The sequence below is a fragment of the Ciconia boyciana genome, chromosome 5 (genome assembly GCF_034638445.1).
Source record: "Ciconia boyciana chromosome 5, ASM3463844v1, whole genome shotgun sequence".
Classification (NCBI taxonomy): Eukaryota; Metazoa; Chordata; class Aves; order Ciconiiformes; family Ciconiidae; genus Ciconia; species Ciconia boyciana.
Window position 1 is genome coordinate 26,068,843 of NC_132938.1, and position 17,567 is coordinate 26,086,409.

General features: G+C 44.6%; 1 long non-coding RNA gene across 1 annotated transcript; it reads right to left on the bottom strand.

Moving 5' to 3' along the window:
- Positions 1–6,516: 6,516 nt before the first annotated feature.
- On the bottom strand, positions 6,517–17,239 carry LOC140651823 (uncharacterized). The gene is made up of 3 exons (XR_012042523.1): positions 17,098–17,239; positions 7,818–8,038; positions 6,517–7,701 (listed from the first exon to the last, which is right to left on the bottom strand). It is a non-coding gene; the product is annotated as an uncharacterized lncRNA (long non-coding RNA).
- Positions 17,240–17,567: the final 328 nt, after the last annotated feature.

Consider the following 17,567-nt stretch of genomic DNA (forward strand, 5'->3'; position numbering starts at 1 on the left):
GGGCACCTCATTCCTGCCATCAGCTACCTAGGGTAGGGCGGTGACAAGCTCTCCTCAGAGGTGCACGGTGAAAGGACAATGGCAGTAATCACAAGTTGCAGCAAAGGAAATTCTGACTAGACACAAGAACAGAAATGTTCACAGTGACGCTAATCAAACACTGGAAGAGGTTGCCCAGAAAGGTTGTGGAATCTCAGTTCTTGCAGATATTCAAAGCTCAGCTCGACATGGTCCTGAGCAACCTCTTATATTTGACCATACTTGGAGCAAGAGGTTGGATTGGATGACACCCAGCAGTCTCTTCTGACCTACATTATCCTGTGTTTCTATGAACCCCTCTCCAGAGTCTGGGATGCTCATAGAGAAATGCAGTTAGGAATATTCATTTATTTGGAACCCATCTCCAACAAGTCTCTCCCAAAGAAAAGCCCTGTAACTATTTCCTCAAAAAGGAAAAAGGAAGGATTGCAGTTTCTGTTAAAACTCGGGACAGTGATGATACCATTACCCAAGTCCTATATGATATCCTGCTGGCTAAAGCACTTGCCCAAGAAATAGCTATCCTTAGTGCCATCCTTAACCCCAGTGGGTTCAAACATGTATATTGCAGCCACTGAGAAATAAGGATTCTGAAGAAAGGCTGAGGGACATGAAGGAGCCCAGCCCTGTAGCGAAAGGTTAATGTCTTCTTGTAAGAAAAACAGTCTTCACATCTGTACTAGACTGTCTTGCATGGGCTTAGATGGAGAAACTTTATTCCCTAAGCCAAGCTTTATTCCCTTCCCAGCTCTGCTGTAGCCCCTGGGCTGCAGTCACGCTGCCCCTGGTTGCTCCCTTCCTGGCCCTTTGAGTCACGTATAATTTATTCTGCCCAGACCCAACTTCAACAACAAGCTCCGAGTTTCTTCCCCTCCCACAGCTGGCCTGCTTATTAGGCTGCTCTCTTGGGAAATGTACGCTTGAGCTTCTCCAGGCTGAGGAAGACCTAATATTGAGGTTTCCCTGGGCAGGCACCCTAACCACCATGCCATTAACTAAAAAAAACCCCACACGGTAGTGCCATCCCCATTACCTCCTCCATCATAACCAAGGCATGTTTTCAAAGAGCTTGGCCCCTGCTGAGCTCTGCAGGCAGCCAAATGTCGTCCGTGGGCGTTAGGTGTGCTCTGGGAACCGGAGGTGGGATGGGTCCCGAGGGAGTGGGGCCGGGAGCTGCCAGCTTCCTGCATCCCGCCCTTCCTGGCATGGAGCCATGCGGGCTGCAGCACTTCTGGCTGAGCAGCGAAGCAGAGCTGGAGGTGCCCGGAGCACGCCAGGACCTCCCCTGTGAGCGCAGGCAACCTCGAGCTTTGGGAGCACCTGCACAGGTCTTCTTGGATTGCTGCTTCGGAGACAGGCGCCTGCCCGACATGCCTTTCTGAACCTCAAGCCCTGTGACATAGCCAGTTTACACACTTACAGCTTCTTTGGGCTTTCATGCTCATATCCAGTGCTCTGCTTGAAACACGTTTTGGGCATCATGCCACTATCTCAAACTCTCTATAACCCATTTCTTCTCTCTTCTGCTAAACCCTCTCTCCTACTGTCCTTTCTGTTCTGCCATGGTGCCTTTCTGCCCGGGCTGTCCATGCACTTTTTTCAGTGGGCATTTTCTCTCCATACGTTCCGCCCAGTAGAGCTGACGGGCATGTGCATGGCAGGACTGGTACTTCCCAGACACACCCTGGTTGTGTGACCAGAGGCAGTCCTGGCACCCCAATTGCTAAAGTAGCCAATAGGATCCACAGACTGCTTCAGAGGGACCCCAAGGATAGATCCCTCAAACAGGCAGAAATAGCCTCAGGTCTAAGCTGAGCAAAAACCTAACCTCCTCTAACTCCACCAGCTTCTGACCCCAGACTTTCTCTACCAGCATAGCCTTCGCCTTCTGCCATACACACCATGTGCTATCACTTCTTTTTTACTGTCTCCAGACTTGTCCAATAGAGCATTACTGCATTCCCATGACAAGACTAGCATGGACCAAAAGTGCCATCTAAGTTGTTTATGGCCATGTTTAAGTATTGAAATTTGATTTTTGCTTTTGTTCTTTAGAGATTAAAATAATGCCTTTCAAATAACTCTTCTGTCAAAAGTGCACTAAGACAGCTGTTTGCAAACTAAGCCTCTTCCTTTTCCACTTTGGAAGGCACATGTGGGTTGGGAGTAGAGCATTGGTCTTCCAATATCCCCCATGCAAATTTCTTTTGTGCTGCTCACTTACAAATCCTTCCATCCTTGAACACTTGGATTACAGCAAAGTAGGGAATGAGTCAGGATCTTAGTCTAGGAAATTACCTAATCACCTCGTCACGGAGCATGATGTGTGCCTACTTCTTCAATTACTTTGTCTGCCACTCTCCTTGACAAAACTGGTATGGCTTTGGAAATATTTTGACTTTAACAAAATCAAATTTCAGAAAAATTTCATTTAAATGAAAATCATTTGTAGTCTTGTCTCACACCCAGACTCCTACTTCACAGTTTCCTCCTTCGATGTCCCACTTTAAAAAATATCCTGAATCTCCATGTGCTTCTCCTGTTCTTTCTTACTGATGAACTCTTCATGGTACAAAAAGTACCATGAATAGTTCTCTCTTACTATTGAAGGCCAGGAGATGACAATCTACTGCACTCTATCCTGTGAGACTCCAACTAGAAGTTACAAGGACAGAGTAAAAACTGATTTTTCCTCCTTTGAAACGGCACAGTATACGTTAAGGAGTATACGTACAGCACAATTCAAAGAAATTGCGGAATGAAACAGAAGGGCTGGAACACCCCAGACAATGGTAGAAACCATACAATACAGGTACTGGAGAGGGTGACACAGGGACATCAAGATAGTGTTACCCAGAGACAACGCAGCACTAACAACACTGGCACGTGGCCAGACATAACAAGCCTACTTATCCCACTACCGAGGAAGTCGAGTTTTTCTGAAGCACGCTCTTCTCTTCATCACTCAGTGATCTCGCTGGATTTACCATCTTGGGCTTAACGCCAGTGATGCCAGACATGAGCTCTGCAGTCCTGGTACTGGGAAAGCAACAGATGGGACCTGAGGTGGCTCTGCACGTAGTCAGCTGGAGCCCAGCACGGCTCCTTAAGGTAAAGGCTTTATTATTACCAGGGTGAAAACGAAGAGCGGGGCGGGGGATGAGGCACTGGGAGGGTGAGGGGGGAGGAAGGAGGGAGGAGTGGGACTGCCCCATTTAAAGCCGGTGAGCTCAGTTTAGCTGTGCTGCTTAATTTCATCCTCAGACTCCGCAACACAACTTCAGTGAAATCGGTACCAGACCTTCGCTGGCTCTGCAAGCAGCGGAGCTACCCCTGGGTAACATAGTTAAATAGCTGTTATAGCTCATTTTAGCAGGAAAAGTAATATTAAATTTTTAATGGAATGATTTAACATTTGCTAGTGAATTTGCTAGAATGATTTAAGTGCACTGCCTGTCTCCTCTCCTAGCTATGCTCAGAAATCAAGTGCAGGCTAAGAAACTTTGGCTGAATAACATGGAGGTTAACACATGGGACTGAACCGATTTGCAAATCTTCTGCCTGTCTTGAGCAGGAAGCAAGGAGCCAAAGGTGTTTTGCTAATCCCATGCTGAGGTTCCAATGCTGAGGTCCATTTGTCCGTGCTGTACAAGCACTGAAGAGATCTCCAGAGCACATCCAGTTCAGCCCCTCCACCAGAGCAGAATCATCCATGTGTGGTAGATGTTGGTCTAATCAGTTCTTACAAACCTGCAGTGAAGATTTGCAACGTAGCCTGTCTGGTGCTTAGCCACTAGATTTTTTTTTTCATATATAATTTAAATCTTCTTTTCTGCAAATTAGACTCCTGTTTTATACCCTTCCCAGTGGGCACGTTAAACATTTAGTTACTCTCTGATTTCTTTAAAACAACCTTTAAGCAGTACCAATGTTTTTCTGCTTCGCAATGTCCTATGCTGATTTACACTAGCTGAGCAGCTGGTCTAGTTTTAAAAGAGCTGTTCTGCCAGCACCAGGCACTTCAGGGCACTGATGATGGCAAATCAAGATTTATGTTTTTGTGTTCAAATGTTTGATGGTGGCCTGTAGAAACCAGCTGTTGGAGGATGGATTGTGCCCACCAGCAATAGACAGCAAGGCGGGTTTTAGACTCTCAGTCCAAAAGAAGTCCAACTCTCAGAAAAAGCACCAGGTCATTCTGTCATCATGCTCTCAGTTTTGCTTCCTCTAACACAGTTAAATTCACATTAAAAATGAGGGAGGGAGAAAGAGAACTAGAATTTTGTTTTCTCCTAAACAACTTTCAGCAGAAAGTTGTTGAAGTTTGAAGTTGATACTGAAGCATCACACAACAAGATTTTTAATTCCAGCCAAGATGTCAACTGAGAGTTTCTGCTTTCAAGAATGGTCTACTCTGTTTCTTACAGATGCCTGATGCATTTATTTTATGTGAATGGTCCTTCTGTAGAAAATTCTTGCAACTGTTCCTGGTTTGGCATGGAAAGTGACTGCTCTAGTCTAGAAGACAATGAAAAAACCCAAACAACCAGTCGTATGAGCTTGGAAATCAATGCTCCTAGGAATTTTGTTTGCAGAGAAAACAACACAGCAGCAACTGATACTGTCTTCTTAATGGCTTGGAGATTTATCTTTAACTCATTACCTGAAATAACTCGGGACTGGATGGCCTGGATACACAATTGAAAGTTGTGTGACCCAGATTAGACTCCACCACACCTCTTGGCTATTGGCATGATTTGGCTCGTATGGGATGTGATGATAATGTCTCTGGACCTCATAGGGAAGGGGAAGATGGGAAAAACTATGGGGAGAGCAGAAATACGAATAAACAGAAAATAGCATCAGTATAAGATCCTTTTGATATACTAAGAATTTCAAAGGATGAAACAAACTGTGCTGCTCTCTTCTGGCCTGGCACGGCTTGTCCTGAAAAGAATAAGCCTCTCTGCCTTTCCAGGCACTGGTACGTGGGACTGCTTTTGAGGCAACAGCAACAAAGGGGAAAGCACAAGGAGTAATTTGTAAGAGAGCAGTTTTATAAGCTTTAACAGGGAGCTTGCCACTGGTTGTGGCATGGGAGATGATAGCATGAAGCTGGTTGACAAAGAAGCTGACAAGGGAAGAGTGCAAAGAAGTGAGGTCTAAGAAGCCGGTCCTTGGGTCAGTGCTAACCTGGGAGGGTTAAATGGGGGAGGGGGGATTTCTCTTGGGCTATTTGGGCAGATCATTTGCCCTAGGAATCAAAGAGTGAGCAGAAGAATCAATATAATAGGTGTACTTGCTAAGTACTGTAGGGAAAAGGGCAGGGATATTTTGCTTAGGGATAGACCTGAAATAACGTATAGAAGAAAGATTTTAAAGTAAGCAACTGGTACTTGATTTTCCTCTGAACCAGATGTGCCAGCAGGGGACTGGAAATTGTCCCTAAAATCAGGGTGAACTTCTATGAACATTCAGTGCTTCTTCATGTGGCAACACTGTTCCTCAGACCACGACTGGGATTATAGAAAGCACTCAGGGTGTCAGTGCAACACAGAAGCTCAAAGAGAAGTGTTGAAGAAGTAGATCAAGAGCAAAGAGTCTTTGAGGGAATTCATGGCCTGGGAGCCACAGAAGAACCAAATAATAAAGCAAAGGATAAGGGCAGTGCTGAAGGAGACTTAAACAAGAGGAAGGGAAATGTGCTTGATGAATATCAGATTGATAACCAGGGATTTCATTACAAGTGTTCAGCCACATCAGGAGGGAGGGGAAGCAGAGGGAAGCCTAAGTAATGAGATAGATGGACTCTGAGGATGAAAATACAGTTCACTGAGAATGAGAGTGGGAGAAGAGGGGAGCCAGAAGGCAAGGCAGGGGGGTGCTAAGGCTGGGTGGTATCATGTGTGATGTATATCACAGCAACATGCTGTAGGAAGAAAAGTCAGAGGGAGGATATGATATGAACTGACAAAGGAGGGAGAAGACAGCAGCTAGAGGGAGAGGAACCATCGGTTTTCATTCAGCTTCGCTCCTGTGTAGAGGCTATCACAGGAATTTACGCTCCATGTTTCAAGTATTTGTGGCTCAATTTGTGATATTTCTTCACAAACAACTTTGGTAAACACTCCCTAACATTACTTTCTGTGCTGCCATTGCTGAGGACCTTTACAACATGAAGTAGAGTGGTAAAAGCCATCTAATTGCCATGCATGCGGGGGGAGGGGGGCACCAAGCAGTGTCGTTATTGAGTGGACAAAGCACAGATAGTGTGGGAGCTGCTGAAAATTAGTCATATTTTAGTAGTGTAACTATGCTACTTTTCTTGATATGAAATGCCCTCTGACATGCCAAATTTACCGTGGACTATAAATAAAAGTTTGTGGCCAATTCCCGAACTGACACAGAAAAGAAGAATTTAAAAATGCAAGTTCATAAATTTTGTCATTATAATTGTGTAAATTACATTCCAGATCTCATAAGATGCCCCCTCTCCCGGTGCCAGGCCCCCAGCTTCCACGTCTCCTGCCGCAGAGCCCCATGACTCTCCCAGGCTCCAGCTCCCTGTGGTCAGCTAGGGTGACCTCATGATCCTGACTCATCTTCAGTTCTTCTGCCTCCAGGAGCACAGCGGTATCCATCACCAAACAGCCTTGCTAAAGCAGAGCCTGATCTACTTAGAACAAAGGCAAGGCAGAGAAAATGGACCCACAACAGAAGAGCTATCTATGCGAGTTTGTCTGGGTGCCTCCCACTAAGGCTGACTGTGATGGCTGCTTCTCTGGACGCCAGAGCCTCTCCCTGCATCGTCCTGTGCCCAGTGGCAGCTCCTGACAGCTGAGTGCTCCCTCTTGGGAACAACTTCTCAAACTGCTGGCTGGTCTCTGGATTTTCAAGCAGCTAAACTAGCAAAGTAGAGTCTGAAGCTTTTCACTGAACAGAATATAGGATGCTCAAAGGGATCAGCTTTTCAGTGCCTGCGGGATATTGTTGTCTGGAAAGTAACTGTACAGACTGACATGTTTTGTTCTTCCCACAGTCCCCCTTAATTAGAGCAATGCTGGCTAGCCAGGAAGCATTCTCCTACCCCTCTAGAAGTCAAACAGATTAGCTTAATTTCCAAGGGTACATTTACATTGCAGAGAACATGATGCAGAGATCCCCAAGCTAGCACTGAGCTGATTTGGCAAGTCCACACAGCACAGCAAAGTACCATGCCGATATGCCAAGTGGGACTGAGAGGCAGAATAATCGTGTTCAGCTGGCACAGCACTCAGGGCTATATGGCTTCTGGTTCAGTGCTGGCTTGCACGGAGCCTCTGCACTGTGTTACCCAGCCCTTCAAGCTGTAGGAGTAAATTGTACTGCATCAGTTTAGATGTCTTTGTGCACACCCTAAGTTGCTGATCAGATTCTTAGATTATTACATGGCAACTCCACTCTATCACAACCTCTCTCTTTTAATCAGTGAGAAAAAGTCCTTTCGTATGACCCATTTTACCTCCATTTTGTTACGCTTCTGGTGTAAGACACAAAATCTCTTAACCTCTACGTTCATGCATTGATTTTTTTAAGCCCATCCTTGAGAAAGTCATATAACACAAGTCCTCAGATGTCTGCACTTACCCTGATCTCTTCCTTCCCTCCAATATATCCCAAAGCCTTTGTGAGAAATAGTTACCAAAAAAAAAAAAAAAGATATTTTACTCTGATAAAATTATGATCTGGTACTAGATATGATATGATTAACAGTTTTGGCATCAACCTAGATTAGTTACCCTAAATTCAGGAAACCATTCCTTCTAGCAGGTCCGAGCAGAGCAAGGAACAGGCAGCATGAGAAAATTTGCCATCTTGCAAAGTTTTTGTAGCACTGACTCTGTGTTCTTGAAAAGCAGCCAGCACTCCATCCCATCCACTTGTAAATGTTCTGCAGTTATTCTCTTAATAACTCAAGGTTGATGGATGAATGTAAGGTTGGGCAGCTTTGTTTGATAGCCTAGGGGAGAGAGAGGGAGTGAAAGAAACAAGTATCAGCAAATAGATTGTGCAACAGACAAATAAAAAGAATTACACAATACACTCTATATTTTAAATAAGCCTTCTGGAATGTTGTCATTGCCACCAATTGATGTTGCTTAGAAGAATTCACCAGCTAATGCTGGCACAATCCTACCAATAATTTCATTTGAAGAGAGACAAATGGGTCAAAATCATTGCCCCCTGCTAGTGCTTAAAAGAGTGTCAACAACGCAGAGCAGTAATTTCAACAAGTTGCATTTTCTAAAGAAAGATATTTCCTTCACTTCAATCTCCTTTTCCCTTCTGAGCTTGAGCAGCAACTCAGGAGAATGGGAGATCTCAAGCATGAGGTGGAGGGGAGACTTGAGATTTTTCCACACCTCAGAGGCACTTTGCTAGTCACTTTTGTTAATTGGTTAATTCAGCAATTTTTCAAACCCCTAGGAGACACAGAGCAAAAAGTTTTGTGCCCAAAATTTTCGCAATGGCTAAATAAGAAAAGCAGTCACGACTGTCAGTAGACTTAAATTTGGTAGAAATGGGGACTGTCCCTCCACTTGGTAAATACTGTTGTCAAGATTGTCAAAATTAATTTTAAATCCGTTATGAATTCTTCTACTAAATATCAATGGATTATCTTCTGCTTGAAGAAAAAGACATAAAATTCCTTTCTTTTCCTTCACCTCTTGCCACCTCTCATCCATCCTTCTTTCCATTCCCTCTCCCTGCAGGTTCAACATCTTCCTCATTCTATGATCACCAGAGCAAAACATATAATAATGAAAACATCTCTAGTATGAATTTAGTTTTTTTTTAACTGAAGCATGAATTTTGCAATTAGGAATGTGTGGAAGAATTATGGGAATCATAATGATTTCAGACCTATTACATATATGCAAACCAGCAGAAGTTAAGGACAAAGAATATGGTCATGCATAGTACAGCACGGATCACTGGGTTCATCAAGCAAACCTCCAGTGAGAAGGTGAGCACCTACAAGTCCTTTTGATGTTTGGGCTGGGCTCAGTGTTTCACATAATTAATACACTTTTTTCAAAACCAGCAAGCATTGTATTCATGCCTTGATGAAGAAAAGGCACAATAACATATGCAATGGGTACTCAAACATACACTTATGAAAATCAACATAAAAATGCCTGTTAACCTCAGCTGTGATCAGCAGTTTCTGTACATATGAGAACAGATGTCTAAAGCTACTTGCAGTAAAAGAGAAGTTTCTGATAAATAGAGGAAAACATTTCTTGAAGAGTTTGTAGCCACTGTGCAGCTAACCGTGCAATCCCACTATTGGCTAAGTAAGTGCAATTGGGTAGTAGCTCTGAACTCCTGACTGACAATAATCACACAGAGCAGCTTCTGCAGGGAGCATTTGCCAGGCTCCCTCCCTGGTGAGAAGACTCCACCTGACACCCTCCATGACTGGGGCCTGGGGAGGTAAAGGTGATCTTCCTCACCCTGCATGTCGTGATTCCAAACTCCAGATATTACAGAAGACTGTAGCCAAACACGGGCTGCTATGAAAGAATCTAACCTGTTGGCTGCTCTCTACCCTGGCTGTTCATGGCATTTCAAGCATAGTTCAGGATCTTCATCTTTGAGACCCTTCACAGCCACTACAAAAGGCCACAGAGAGTTGCAGAGTGAAAACCGCAATCATCCTCACCACTCTCAGCCACAATCCTCTGAGGTACAGAAGTCCCTATGGTAAGAAAAAAATCTTTTGGGCAGAAGTTAGAACTTTTTTTGAGAGCTCTCAATCTGCAGAATGAACTTTCCAAGGAGCTAAAGGCCACCACAAACCACAGAACTTCCTGCTGCAGCTGTATTTGGCCTTGTCTTTCTAACAATAATAAAGAGAAATGTGTTGCCTGGTATCCCACCAAAAGAGACTGCTGCAGAAGGCCCACCCCCGAGGGGTGGCTGGCAGAGCACGTCAGGGCATGCATGCCCACCACCGCTGCAACGCACAGTTACCATACCCATGACTGTGGAGGCTACGTAGAACAGAATACACTGCCCATATCAACTATGGGAAGATCAGGGTGCATGTGCAAACAGCAAATATTCTGAACGGGCCAATGAGTATGCAAATATCCTTTCAATTGATAAAGTTTTGAAAGAGAAAAGCACAGTGGTGCCCCTGCTAGAGACTTCCAGCTAGCATGCTATTTCTGCTGTTTGCCATCTCCAGCTATCTATCAGAGAAATCAATTTTGTCTGAGGAAGGACATTCGTCCTGCTTGAAGTTTTTATGCTGTAATACTGACAGATCAAGACAATTTATGTTGTAGTGCATTGATCACACCAAAATGACAACTGATTTTACTCTTATTTTTTCCATCTATGCAGTTCAGGAGTAGAGGGCAAGACTCACATCTACTTTTTGGTGTATGGAAGCAGAAAGGATGAGACAAAATGTTGTCAAGGGTACTCACGTAAGTGCCCTAATATGTGTCCAACTGCCTTCTGCTAAATACCCAATTAAAGCCTCTGTGAAGTTGAGTCTAGAAGGCAGGGGTTCCTCAACCCAATACCATGTTTAATTCATCCCTCATTACCATAATATTGAATATTATAGCATCAAGTAATCCAGTAATTACGGTTTTCCTTTTCAAATCTACTGGAGTTCATTGACACAGTTGGCATTAAAACAATCCTGAGATTTCTCAAAAGCAAACCAACATGCCTTTATGTCTTTTTTTGCAAATGCATTTACTCATATAAACAAGTTAAAGCTAATTTCTGAAAAACATGTGGTGAATAGTATTTTGTATGATCCTGAAAGAGCTTTGACTACCTCGGCATTAAACACACAGAATCCTATGTGGGCAATAATATCACCTCTTTCTTTCTAAAGAAGCCTGTTTGACTTGACAAAACATGTATTGTCAAATAAATAACAGGCACAGATGATTCGGGAGATAACACGGTACAAACAGTCATAAGGTCTGAAACTTGGGTAACTACCAGAAATTCCCATACAACTTTTATTTTTATGCTCTATTTCTTGTGAATTTGTTCTTTCAATATATGAGTAGTTATAGAAGTAGTTTAATGACAAAATCACGAGAATACCCTGACACCTGTAAACTCTCAATATTTCTTCTGCTTGTACATCATATCCTTCCACCCAGATTTCTTTGACAATTGTAGCTAGTCTGGGACAAACATGGTTGTATGTATATGAGTATATGGTGACTTTTGTTGATCTTGTTGGAAACTTTTAATGTTATCAAAATGCAAGTAATAATAATTAATATCTACATGTCGGATATGGCCTCTTCAGTGGAGAACTAAAATCAAAATTATGACTCTTGTGGGAGTTTGCCAAAACTGAAGGAAAAGCTAGAAATACACTATTCTGTAATCAGGTCAACTTACCTCATAGCACTTGTTGTACAAGCATGAATCACATTATGTTCCCTTGGCATTTCTGTGGTTGCCAACTTTTTATATGCAAACCTTGTAAAGAACCTTGCAAACAATTAGGATGAATTCATAGCTCCCAGTAAGATTGGCTATACCCCACAGAGGCAGGTCTGCGCCGTGGCAAACCCCTCTGTGTTGGTCCTGTGGGGACACCTGGCTGCATCCTGACGGTGTGCTAGGGCAAGCCCTGGCCATCACCATCTCCCTCAGTGCCCAGTTTACTGGTGGAAACGCACAAGACAGTCAGAAAGGGAGATGCAGCAGGTCACTGCGGAGCACAGCCAGTCTGTAGTGAACTACACATGGCTACACAGCAGTTAATCCCACAGGAGCAGGATTAACCAAATCAGCAGTTCTCAAGACAATGCCATGCTTTGGGTTGAGGAAGGAAAGTGCTGGTGACAGAGATACAATGGAGGCATTCATCATAGTCCAAATAAAGGAGAGCTACATGCTTTTTTTTCTTTTTTTGTTTACATCAGTATGCATATGTAAAGGCTGGGTTGTTTGGAAATGGTCTAATTTTTCTAAAGGGATGGAGATCCTGGAAGTTTTTATTCCTTCAGCTGATGCTGATAGGCAACTTTGGATGCTCAGTACCTTTGAAAATCGGGTCACACACGTAAGATAGGTATGTTAGGGCCTAACTTTCAGTTATGTTTTTAAAAAAGGATCTGGGTTATAGTCTTGAGAAGTAGAATTATTCTAAGAAGATTGTATTGTCTTTCAGGTCTGTATAATAGAGTGGCATGGGGTATTCTCTGTAGGTGCACATATTCACTTTGCAGCCAATCTGAAACCAATGTGTTCAGATGCATACAGTGCTCAAGGATATTGCTGTCCTTTTTGAATGGGTTTAGGGAGTTATGTCCAGGCCCATGGGTGTATTTAGGTGCCTGATGACCAGTGTAATCAATAGGAGCCAAGTGTTTAAATATCTTCACGCACTCGGGACCTGCACCCATCCCTGGGCAGAATGGTGGAAAAGAGACAACTCAGCTTTCTACATCTATCAAGCGCAATGCCAAAACCAGTGACTGCTGTGAACAGCAAGGCTGGGACCCTGCTCAGCACTGCTGCGAGGTGCAGGGTGGATACGGCTAGGACAAAAGGGCATCCAACACCAGCTGGGATTCCCTCCTGCAAGCCAACGCAGCCACGGCTCTCAGCCTCCACAGGACATGGACAAAAGAAAACCTGCACCAGCATGTTCCCAGAGGAGCCCCACCACATCCAAACACGCAGGAGCGGCTGCATACACCGCCCAGGTGTAGCACAGAGCCCGTCCTTCTCCATTACCACATGGTACCAGGCCCTGCTTCAGCTTGAAGCTGCCCACGTGCTTGTATGGACCTGTACTTCACCAATGCTCAGAGACAAACATGTGCATGTCCTTGATGCTTCACCTGTGAGCAGTCGGGTCTCCAGGCAGCACTTCTGCCATATCCCTGGGCTACAGAAGGGCAGATACCAGCCAAGAGGGGCAACCCTTGGGTATTGCCCATGATACAGGCAACAGAGCTGCCCTCTGGCATCGCTATTCGGATCAGCCTGGGTGCATTTCTCATTTGGGGTCCAGTTCTGCTGCCACTGAGTTAACAAGAGTTTGTGATGGGGCATGTTCAGGCTTCCATTGCATTAGTAATAACGCTAATGATATTATATGTTTTGCCTGCATTACAGTCTGGTGCTTAGAAAATAAACATCTTGGCTTTGCCTCAGTGTTTATCTTCAATAAATACCTCAGCTTTGCCTCAACAGTTATCTCTCCACAGCAGACCATTATCCAGCAGCAACATATAATTCCATTAACAGTACCGTTTAAAATATATCCTCTTTGTGCTGCAGAGAAAGGAGTTGTGTGTGGGAAATGTCAGGGGCTTCATGTATTTTTGGAATTAAACCAGAAATTAAATCGTTCAGGCTATTTTTTACCCTCTCAGTTTTTGTTTTTTCTATTTCTTGTTTTGCACAATACAAGCTCTCTCTGGCTTGTGAGGAGACTGCAATTGGAGAAACCTGAAAGGCGCTTAGGGAAAGCATATTTTAGGGCAAACCTGTGCCAGGGGCTACTGCAGGTGATACTAACTGATAAAGGTCCAACATATCACCTGAATCTGGTTCAAAATGATGATAGGGCTCTAGGAACAGGTAGGCATTGGGCTTTTTTGTACCTTCTAAGGAAGAGGTGTGAGAAGCTCCTCTTGATAATTGTTAAATATTAACATCGTGTTGACATTTAAATCTGATTACACGCATCAGCAAGACACCTAGAGGTTAGCAGGGTGCTTAAAGAAAAAATGATCTCAGTAATTTTGGAGCTGGTGTAAGGACACTGTAGGAGGAGCCGCTGCCGTGACTACAGCGCTCTGTGCAAACAGCCCAGGCAGCAGCATCTGGGAGGTAACAACTCTCTGTTATGCATCAGTCTTTTTGTCCTCTGCATTCTGTACTGAGCCAACTATGCAGTTAGCACTTAGCAAATACGCAGTAGGGCAAATTAAATGGGAGAGGATCTGTTCTCATGTGCATCAGTACAAGTCCAGAGGAACTCCGTTAAGGTCGCAGAAGTAAACAAGATCAGAACCTGGCTCATTCTGTTTATGACCTGTTAAACTTTGGCGAAGATCTCAAATAGTAGGACCTCTCTGAGGCTGCAGTGATGGGAAGTGGCTGAAGAGGAATGGACAGTGGCAGAACTGAGCAAATAGAGCCCAAGTGTGGATGGAAACAATAGATGGGGTCTGCAGTCAAAATCACCATGGCTAAATCCAGTAAAGGATACAGGTGACTAGGGCGGGGAAAAAAGGAAGGGGGTGCTCAAGCTGTTTGAGACACTTGCAACCAAACCTGCCATTTCCCAACCTCATGTGGTACCTCGCTATCGGACCTCAGCATTCCTGGGCTTCTGCACAGCCCAGACTCACCACCATCTCACACATGCTGAACTCTTAGTACCTACTTCATGCCCACGGCTGTGTGGCATCCCGGACTAGGCATCCTGGCACCAGGGTCTCCTGAAGGGCTCAGTCTAGTGCATGCACTCTGAATACACCTCAGCACTGAGTTTCATGCAGAGCACCACAGACTGGGTCCTGTGCCTTGTGGAGGAGCCCAATATTTTCTAAAAAAAACAGCAGTCCACTTTAATTAGCTTTGGGACCCAATACTGGTGGCACAACCCACAGGAGCAGGAAGCATCCCCTGAAGCAAACAGCTGTCTCTACCCTCATCCATCATCAGCCATTGAACAAGGTTTCTGCACTGCTGTGGTGAGGGGCTGGGGAGACGGGGGTGGAGGCTGCTCTGTAATCTGGGTTACGGCATGATGAGAAGGTTTCATGTGGTAATTTAGAAAGGCTCCCTACAGGAACACCTCTAGTAATACTCCCCATCTCCTCCAGGAACAGTGAGACAGATGACGATGTCACCTGGCTAACATTAGCCTACAGGCCACTGGTGTGGCTGAGCAGGCCCAGCAAATTTGGCACATGCTCATTAACTAGGAGAGATGAGCTAGAGGTCCTCGTCCACAGCCCTGTTTTCTCTACTAGGCAGCCAAAATTAAAGGAAGTCCAAGAAATGTGATTCAGCCTTGTGGTTCAGGAGCTCAGGTGGGACAGAGGGTCTTTGTTCCTACTCCTCTTATGTATTTTATCTGATATGAAATGCATGGATAGCCCTGTGAGCAGGGACAGACCCAAAGTCACGTGAAATGATGGAGTGGTCCATAATGAAGAAATTAGATCCCCGATAAGGAGCAATATGACATACTTGGCAAGCTGCACAGAAGCAACCAATTTTTGATATGAACTTCAGCACAGCCAAAAGTCAAGTCATTCATGAGAGGACAAATCTTGCAGGGCTCCCTCACAGGTTAATGGAGCCCTTAGAAGCAGTGACTCTGCAGGGGGATCAAGGCAGATAGCACAACAGGAGGAAATGTTTGCTTCAACAAAAGGGCTAGAGGAATCCTTGTGTGTGTGAACCTGGGAACTCTGGATGCTATGGACAAAGTCTATAACTGGTCTCAGTTTAGAAGTGTCCTGGCCTCATGTGTACAATTCAAGAAGAATGTTAATAGATTAAGAGGTTTCAGAAAGGAGTCGACTGGATGACTGAGGACTGGAAAACATGTGTCAGAGCAAGAGTTTCCAAAAGCTGAAGCTCTTCACTACAGCAAAGGGAAGGGCTCATACAGGTGTAATTTAGGAGTACCTGTATTTGGAGCAAAAGTTTGGAAGTGGGCTCTCACACACATCTGTCTAGACAATCTGCCTTAGAAACAAGGCATGTGGTTTTAGCAGAGAGGAGAAATTGACTGCTGGAACAATTTACACAGAGCAGAGGATAGGTTCTTTGTCACTGGGCATAGTTTAATTAAACTTGGCTGGTTTACTCAAAGAAAAGCAATAGTTCAAACAGGAACGAATGCAGGGAAGCTCTTTAGTCCATGTTATACAGAAGGCCATGCAAAATAGTTCGTTCTGGATATCAGTCAATGAAAAGTGTCTCATCCTGTGCTCTGTTCCCCCTTTGCCCTCCATCCCTCAGCACCGGGTCTGTGAGCAGTGGGAGGGAAGTGAAGCATCTCCAGTGTTGCCTTCCTCCACCCTGGGATGGAGAACCCAGGAACTGCAGGAGGCGGGGAGAGAGATGCGCAAGAAGTCTTAAGTGCAAGAACTGAGCTTGGAAATTCAGGAATTAATAGCATTTTTTCCCCAGGTTGCGTAACTAATTGTTGAGCAAGAGAAGAGAGCAGATGTGGGCTGGTAGGATCTAGAATAAATTCATTAGAAATTAAGAGTCTGATGGCCAGCTGGAAACTTCCTACTCTCGGGAGGCCAGAGAGAGCTCTTACAGAAGAGGGTATCACTCTCTGTCCACCTAAAGGAACTGGCAACACTCACTGTCTGCCTTTCTCTTTTACACACACGAGAAAAGAAAAAACAACAAAAGAAACATAGCCTTTTTTGAAATACCTCATGATATTAAGGTCATTCCCATGATTAGGGGAGTGCTGAGTTTTCTTCACATCTGGGGCTAAGAGTGCTGTGCGTGATCCAAACCCTACGAGGCGGGCAGTGGCCCCTTGTGAGTGTGTTGCTCGTGCCCTTGTGAACGCATCCACTGAGGACGCTGCAGTGACCTCTCTTGGCAAGCTGCACATGTGTAAAATTGCAGGCATGTCTTTCTTCTCAAGCTACTCTTTGCATGATGTCTGCCAGGAGATGCAAAAGCGAAATCAGCTCAAAACCAGTGCTAACTGCCTGGAAGTTAGTCAGAATATTACCTATTCCTTACAAATCCAAAAAAATCCTCTGCCCATTTTTCTAGTGTTAACACAGCACTAGCATAACAGTTCAGCCAACAAAATTTGTCAGAGAGCTAGTCCGGATTAAACATAAAATATTTGATCCCTGAGCACTTGAATCTCCCGTTCCTTTAAAGAATAGCACTTCGTTAGAGTCATCTTCAGTGCATTAGCCTCCCTTGAGAACAACCGTACAAATCCCAGCACAACATTAAGATATAATCCTACGATGCGTACACAAGCTGTGAAAGCTCATGCCCGCATTTACTTACTTCTCTGACCTCTCTGTTTTTCATCCTGGGCAGAAGATGTATTTCAGCCATCTGAATTTGCACTCCAGGCTTTATCGCGGTATTCCTCTCGCCATCCCCACCCTGACCTGAAGGAAGTACTGTCTTTAGGACACTCTGCGAGTCACCAGTGGTGTTGCAACATGCCGCTCCGCCTTTATGCAGCTGGACCGGCAGATAAGGAACCTAGCCCATGCTCCCACCTGGATGAAGAGAAGCTGTCCAGTGCAAGGATGAGGAAGCTCTGGAACTGGTTGCCTGGGGCACTGGTGGAGTCTCCATCCAGTCTTTAAGAACTGGTTAGACAAGCACCTGTCAGGACCGATACAGGCACAGTTCATTTTGCCTTCCAACCCTATTTTTCTGCATTTAGGGTGAAATTCTGCTCCCAAAGAACTGTATGAATATTTGCCTGTTCCCCGCATCCTGGGAAACGGAGGAGACACAGTTTG